We start from the raw sequence: 7,220 nt of genomic DNA on the forward strand, positions 1-7,220 counted from the left end.
TTCCCTTTAATTATTTGAATGAATGAAATATATATATATATATATATATATATATATATATATATATATATATATATATATATATATATATATAGTGCTTGTGTATAAATACACAAACAATACACATATGCTTTCAACTTGTAATTTAAGTGATCTCGGTAGCTCTGTTTTGGAAGGTCAGTTAACACTAGAAATGTGTTTTGGAGTTTGTACGTGCTTTGTCTCTAGGGGCCACCACATATGTTTATATGTAAATATATATAAATAAAACCACTTTTTTTTTACATTAGTAATTCCTTTTGTGCATAATTTATTATTGTTAATAATAAATAAATTAAAGCAACAAAACAACCTGAAGAGCCGGTTCGGAGCCGAAAGAGCCGGTTCTTTAGGGAGCCGAGCCAAAAGAGCCGGCTCTCTAAAAAGAGCCGGAAATCCCATCACTACTAACCAACTACTTTGACGTTAGATAGTGTTTTCCAAAGCGATTTAAGTAAAACGAACATATATGTGTAGATTCATTCCAAACGGTTCTCATGTCTCCTCATTTTTCCGATCTCATAATATAGGGACGTGTTGGGTGCCTGGAAGCGCAATATACCGACGATTTGTCACCTGCGTAAAATGTTAGGCTTTGGGTGTGAGAACATGTTGTTATTAGTCTGCCTCGGGAAAAAGCAGATGATTACTTGTAAAGTACACATGTCGACTACTAATGAAAACACTCGAGTCTTAATATATTCAAAGACTGTTTTCTGTCCAATTTGTGGATTACTGTCACTTTGAGGGTGTTGGGGAGATGTACTGCCAAATCTGTGGTAGGACTAGAGCTGTTACTGATGGTCTGAGGCATGCAACCTGAGGCTTGAAAGTTGGCTGCAGTACAAACCAGCATTCAAAATCTGTGTGTCTTATTGCAAGGAGACAATTGCTCCTTGTACCATTGCCCATTTAGACCTGATAGAACTTGGAAAGCGCGTGGTTTCACATTTAACCACAGAACTGTTGTAACTCAGCTATAGTGACACAAAGACGGACACATTTTGCGAAGGGGTGGGGCAAATTTCTAATGCTTGCTATGCTGAAGTTTAAAAGCTCTTTGTAAGTGCTGAGAGCTGATGCCCACGCTGGAGTCAGAGGAGCATCTGTGTGACGAGGGGTTAATGTGTGAAAGACACATTTGAGGAAATTGCCCTCCGATCACAGTCATTGCCGGTGAGTATCATAGGCTGAGAGGATAATGGCTGGAAGCATTAGGCAGTGTTCTACAGCGGTAGGCTGTCAGGGTGAGGATAGGCTAGAAGCTCCTCTGAAATCAGCCCAATAACCAATGCATGCAAGAACCCTTCTTGTGTTTCATTAGTTCATAATGAAGAAACGCTGATTAGCATCCCAGCTACTCTGGTTGTGACTTCAGTGAGTGAACGGTCATTATATAAAGAGACTAATTGAAAACTGTGAGACCTGTAAATAAAGGGTTAATAGACTATAATGCATAAGTTGCTGCTGTAACTTAATGTTTCCCATTAATTGATATAGCATTTTATTAATTATGTATAACACGGCACTGCTGAACAGCTGTTTCTAACAGCACGTAGTCAGTCAGGTCAGTAATCATAGGCGAGTTTGCTCAAGCACCCCCTAAAAATAACTAATATTAATAATACTACATTTTACTATCATTTTCTGGAATTCTCTTCAAACGTTATATTTTCCTAACTTGTCTATTAACAGCAGAATAGAATGAAAACAGGTTTCATGTCCAGTGTTGTTGATGTTGTGTTTGAAGGTAACATTGTAATGTGTATCCAATTGAACTGACGTTTCCAAATGTGGAAAGCAGCAAAGGCATAGAGGACACGGGGCTCTCTGTGTGTGTGTGTGTGTGTGTGTGTGTGTGTGTGTGTGTGTGTGTGTGTGTGTGTGTGTGTGTGTGTGTGTGTGTGTGTGTGTGTGTATAATATTAGGCCGATAAGAGGTAAATTAAAGACAACTAATCAAAAAGTAACTTCCAAATCTTAAAGTGGACACAACTGAAACTGACCTAATCACAAAGACACAAGAGGGTAGCTTTTATAGTGGTTTGGCCAAACCATTTACACACAATGGGGGGATCATCATAAGTAAACCTAAAACACCCGTTTCTGACAAGCACATGGTTGGTCCAAAGTCCTCAGCCACGCCAGGAAACAGCCACCGCCCCAAACCAGGCAAGTCAAATAATTAATATAACAAAACATTTTTAGAAAAACCGTGGTTCATAATACCAGTGTTAGGTTTAAGTAAAATGCTTAATGAATTCTATTAGTGAAGCAACTGCAAACCAAACTAATAAAGTGAACGAATGGCCTTGTTTTACCCATGTGTGGCTGATGCCATTACAAGCATATACCCTTAATATTAATTACAAGGCATTGTACACATCACATTATGATTGGGAGCTGAGCCTCGCCTAAAAGTTTCAACCTAGAATTGCCCCTGGCAGTAAATGTTAGTGAAGTCAGGAGTAACACCTTAGTGTTAAAGTGAGCCAGGGTGTGGATGATACTGGGTGTATATAGGGGTTATTAGGAGAGTGTTAATGCACATTAACTTGGTGATTGGCCAGTAAGCCCCATCTTACAGAACACAGTATTCACTGATTGCACTGAGGACAAACTTTGGTTTAAAGCCGTATCTTTATCATGGCTGCTATCCTAAGTTTTTGAAGGCAGACGTTGTCTGGTGTTGTCACGTCCAGGGAGGGTTTTGCCTGTTTATAAATCTTGTTGCTATGAGTGTTTAAGAGTTAGGTGCTCTCTGATTGGTCCTAATACCTGCTATAAGTTATCAGCTCCTGAAGAAAAATAACTTCTTTACATTGTTGCTCCAGCAGTCTTTCAGTGACCAATTCATTCAGATCCCAACTCAAGTCGAGTTCTGCAATGCCTCCAGTTCCTGCTTGGAAAATTCCTATAAACTGTAAGGGATAGGACTCACCTTGAACACTTGCCTGTCCACTCTCCACCATTGTTGCGCTGCGTAAAAGGCCTGTTGTGCTAGGGTTATAGTGGCATTTTGTGCCTGCTGTGACTTTGTAGTTTGGCTCATGGCCATAAATTAAAGAGTAAAGTACAGTTGTTGTAAACATACTTTACGTGACAGGATTTTAAGCTGTGATTTAAACGTCTAACATTCATGTTGAACCAAGTGAAACTAATTCTTACAATAACTGAGGAGCAACATGGGTTTTTTTGGGGGTGGGGGGAATATAAGGTTAATATTGCTGACTTAAGGGGAAATGCCAACTCTCCATCCCTCTGGCCAGACTCACACCTTGCACTTAAGATAGTGCGCCAGTTCAGTCTGTATACAAGAGCGGGTACAACAGAAACACTGCTTTGGTTCAATTATGTTAATTAGAAATTAGTCTTTGCTCTAAAAGAGATCGTATTAACTTTAAGGATTCAAAGTAAAGGTCAGCACCCAACTAGGCCTATAGATGGAAGATTTGGATGTTGCTCTCGTCAGGGAGAACTCTGCAGTTTCAGAGGATTGTTCTCTTACGCGTGTCATGCCCAGGCCATCTTTGTCTGACACGTCTGCGTGTGGCAGCTGTGGATTGTTACCTTCATCCTTTGGAATCAGTGAACATCGTGGTTCAATATGACCTGCATAAATCTGCACTAAGGATAAAGAAAAATAAGGCTGAATTTAAAGAATAGGAACATTTCAGGTTAGATTTACAAACATCTGCAGAATGTTAGAAAGCTGTTGGATTTATTAAAGCGGTTTCAATTTTGTGGCTAAAAGATATGACAGGCAGGATGGTACGAGCCAGACTGTTCCTGTGCTTTGGAGGGAGTGTTTTCCAGCTACCAGTTTGGCATTTTAAAATATTTCAAGGAAAATCCCAAACTAAACTCATCTCAGACCAAACTCAAGCCCCTCTTCAAAAAGGCAAATAGGTCAGTGACATGCACTGCTTGACTTTGTTTTGAATGTATGCCACTTCACTTTGTTAGAATGGGCATCAAGAACTTCTCTCAACTTTGGCTTGCTTTGCTGGCAGAGGTTAAGAAGCTATCGAGTAATCAGCACAGATGTACCATTGCTAATTGGAAGCACCCCGAGGGAACCGCTTGTTTTAGACAGGAAAGCCGTTGGGGCTCAGAAGGAAAGATGTGCATGCTGTTTCAGTCTACGCATAGCTTCTTTTTCCATTTGATCCATGTAAGAAAGCTTTCTGGGGCGCAGTAGAAGAGTGCAGCAAACATAATAGAAGGATATTCAAGAGAGGCGTAAGTGCAGCAGGGATCAGCAGGTAACTGGTCATTACAAATACACACATCTTTAGTTATGCTTTAAATTTAAACTCTGGTGGTGATTTGATAAACTTGTACATGCACCAATTGTGCACATGAACACAGCAGCTCTAGCTAGTAGAACCAGGGTCTTAAAAAAAAGAAAACCCTGCTCCAGCTGCTCTTATAGCCAATTTCTTTTTATTTCATTAGGTTTTACTTTGTGACAATACCAGACCCCACAGGTGGAAGAAAAAAAAAAATATAAATGGGGGATAGAAAAAATAAAAGGTCAAAGCACAAATAAAGCTAGAAGGCAGGCTGGCCCCGCCCCCTACAAGAGTGGGGTGGAGTTTCCAATGGAAAAGAAAGATCAGCAGTGGCCAAGGAAGAGTGAAGCCTTTGGTAGGCAGGATTTGATGAGGTCATGAAAGAACTGGAGCAGGCTCAGGTCTTGTGCGCGCAGGAGAGTGTGGCTGTTTGGCCAAGACATTAAACTCGTCAGGGTAACATTAGTCTCCGCAGGTACACTCAGTCTTCAGGCAGATTGCTGGAGAACAAATGAAATATACCATTACCAGTCCAAAAACCAGAGGTGCTAGCCAGCAACAAAGGAGGCCCAGTTAACACCACTATGGCAGCAAGAGTGCAGAATGACAGCACCAACAGATCCTTACCAGAGCCAACTGGATAAAGCAGGTGCAGGAAAGAAAGAACACTCAGCTTGCAGGTGAGTCCTTGAGGAAGCAACAGCCCACAACTCCACCTGACAGCAAAGGAGAAAAGGGAAAAGGTTGGAGAACAAACCCAAGCCTTATACGTGCTGTGTTTTGAAATAGGTTTCAGCTCCCCTGCGACTCAAGTTTGGACATGTTAAATGTACAGAAGCAAACTGCTGTATCACAGGTTATCGAGTGCAAGCTGCAGGTTTGATTAAATCAAAACTGCAACATTTCAAAAGTGTACAGGAACTTTTACAGCTCTACATTTCATGTTGTTAATGTTAACATCTTCCAAAACAAGTTACCAAGGTTCACAACCTCACAGTTCAAAATGTATGAACTTAAGCTTCATAAAAGCTCAAAAATAAATTAGTCCCAGAAATGTTGAAAGACTACTGGATACAACAAGGAACAGGTGTGTCTGTAAAAATGAACAAATTGCTCTGTGATGAAGGTGCATGCTGTGGACAAAGTTTGTGAGAGCAAACATGACAGAATTATGCAAACAGAAGAGCACACCAAAGGAAACAAACACCAGTCATTACTGGGTAGTGTGGTGTTAGCACCGTTGTCCCACAGTAAGATGGTCCTGGGTTAGAGTCCACTATTTATCCAAAACTATCTTATTATGTAGCGTATGCATGTTAACCCCATAGCCACATGAGGAGAACATACATCCAGGTCCTCTGGCTTCTCCCTGTGGTCCAAATAAAGCAGTGTCAAGGCCTCCAAAATATGCAGGACTCAAACATGGGACTCTGTTGTATAAATAAGTTTTTTAGCCAAAGTTCAAAAGGCAACGGCACGGGTTTCCCATCAGTAAAGTCCAGGGTCCAAACAGAACGTGTAATCCCACTACAGAATCACCCACAGGGAAAAAGAGCCCTTCTCCCTGAATCCCCAGGGTTGTCTGCACGGAACAACAATAAGGTAAGTAACTTACAGGACAAGCAAGCCAGCTTCACTAGCTGTGGTTCATTCAACAATCCAGCAAAGACTGAAGATGATTCACCACCTTAAGAACTAGCAGGGGAAGAACTGATTGCAAACAGGTGAGCTCATTACGTCCATGTGTGGAACTGAAGAGCTGGACCTGGGACAAACCCCGCCCCTGAGAGACAAGGTGAGGTCAACTCACTCAGACAAAAGACATACACACAGATAAAGGAGAGAAGAGACAGAAATAAGAGACAGATAAAGTGGTGAAGTAGCACAGGTGGATCAAGGGTCCCTGATATGCACCTTGAGGGGTTAGACTCGATAGATGGGCATAAATAATTAGATTCTGATGGATTTCCCAGATGCAATAAAATTAAAAGGTGATGTATACTGTGGAACAACACGATACACAATCATGAGATAAAGCTGTTACACAGTAGACCTAAGACTTGACTGAAAGGTCTTTATTGTTGTAATTCTCAGTCTGGATGACACGTGTGATATACAACTGTGATCAGAAGTTTACACACACTTATCAAAGGCATGAATGTCATGGAAATTTGGGCCTTTAAATGACTTATTTGAATTGTTCTTGTTACAGGTTGGAATGACTGTATGGAATCCATCTTTAATGACTTTAAACATAAGAACTGGGCGCATACGTTTGAATTTATTTTGGATTTTCTCTCATCTAAGGAGCTTGGAAAGAAAAGCATCTGGACTTCTTTAAATTTCTTGAAAATTCAAAGAAATTTTGAGAAATTTTAAAAAGTCCAGATGCTTTTCTTTCCAAGTTCCTTAGACTACTATGACCTGGATCACTGAGAACCTTTGCAGACAGATTTTCTCTAATCCACAAAGGGTCAAAAGTATAAATACAGTCTGAAATACATACATTCAATCGCTTAAATGTTTTTATTAGTGGTTCTGAAGGTGTCTTTTAAATCGACATGGTCAGGTTATTAACAAGTTGTTAGGGATTGTGATTGACTACAGCTGTCAGACAACTCAGGAGGGTAAAGCAGTGCTCTGTCACACAGTGTAAAGTGTGGGTGGGGTGCAGGCTGACTTTAACTGAGGACATAGTTGGCCTATAGAGGACTTCCTTAATTGATGGGATGAAGGGGATAACTTCCCCATCATAGATGATGAGTTAAACAACTCCTAGATGGCAGGAACCCTGGGGCGGATGAGATTCACCCTGAGTTCCCTTACATCTGTTATTTTGTAGGTCTGTCTTGATCAGCACTTCTGCTGGGATGTTGGTTCCCATCTT

The 7,220-nt window shown here is 40.7% G+C and overlaps 1 long non-coding RNA gene across 1 annotated transcript; it reads right to left on the minus strand.

Moving 5' to 3' along the window:
• Positions 1-4,168: 4,168 nt before the first annotated feature.
• Positions 4,169-6,018, minus strand: LOC120432939. The gene is made up of 3 exons (XR_005608215.1): positions 5,949-6,018; positions 4,961-5,049; positions 4,169-4,833 (listed from the first exon to the last, which is right to left on the minus strand). It is a non-coding gene; the product is annotated as an uncharacterized LOC120432939 (long non-coding RNA).
• Between the last annotated feature and the right edge of the window lie 1,202 nt (positions 6,019-7,220).

Source organism: Oreochromis aureus, linkage group 14, assembly GCF_013358895.1.
Source record: "Oreochromis aureus strain Israel breed Guangdong linkage group 14, ZZ_aureus, whole genome shotgun sequence".
Taxonomy (NCBI): Eukaryota; Metazoa; Chordata; class Actinopteri; order Cichliformes; family Cichlidae; genus Oreochromis; species Oreochromis aureus.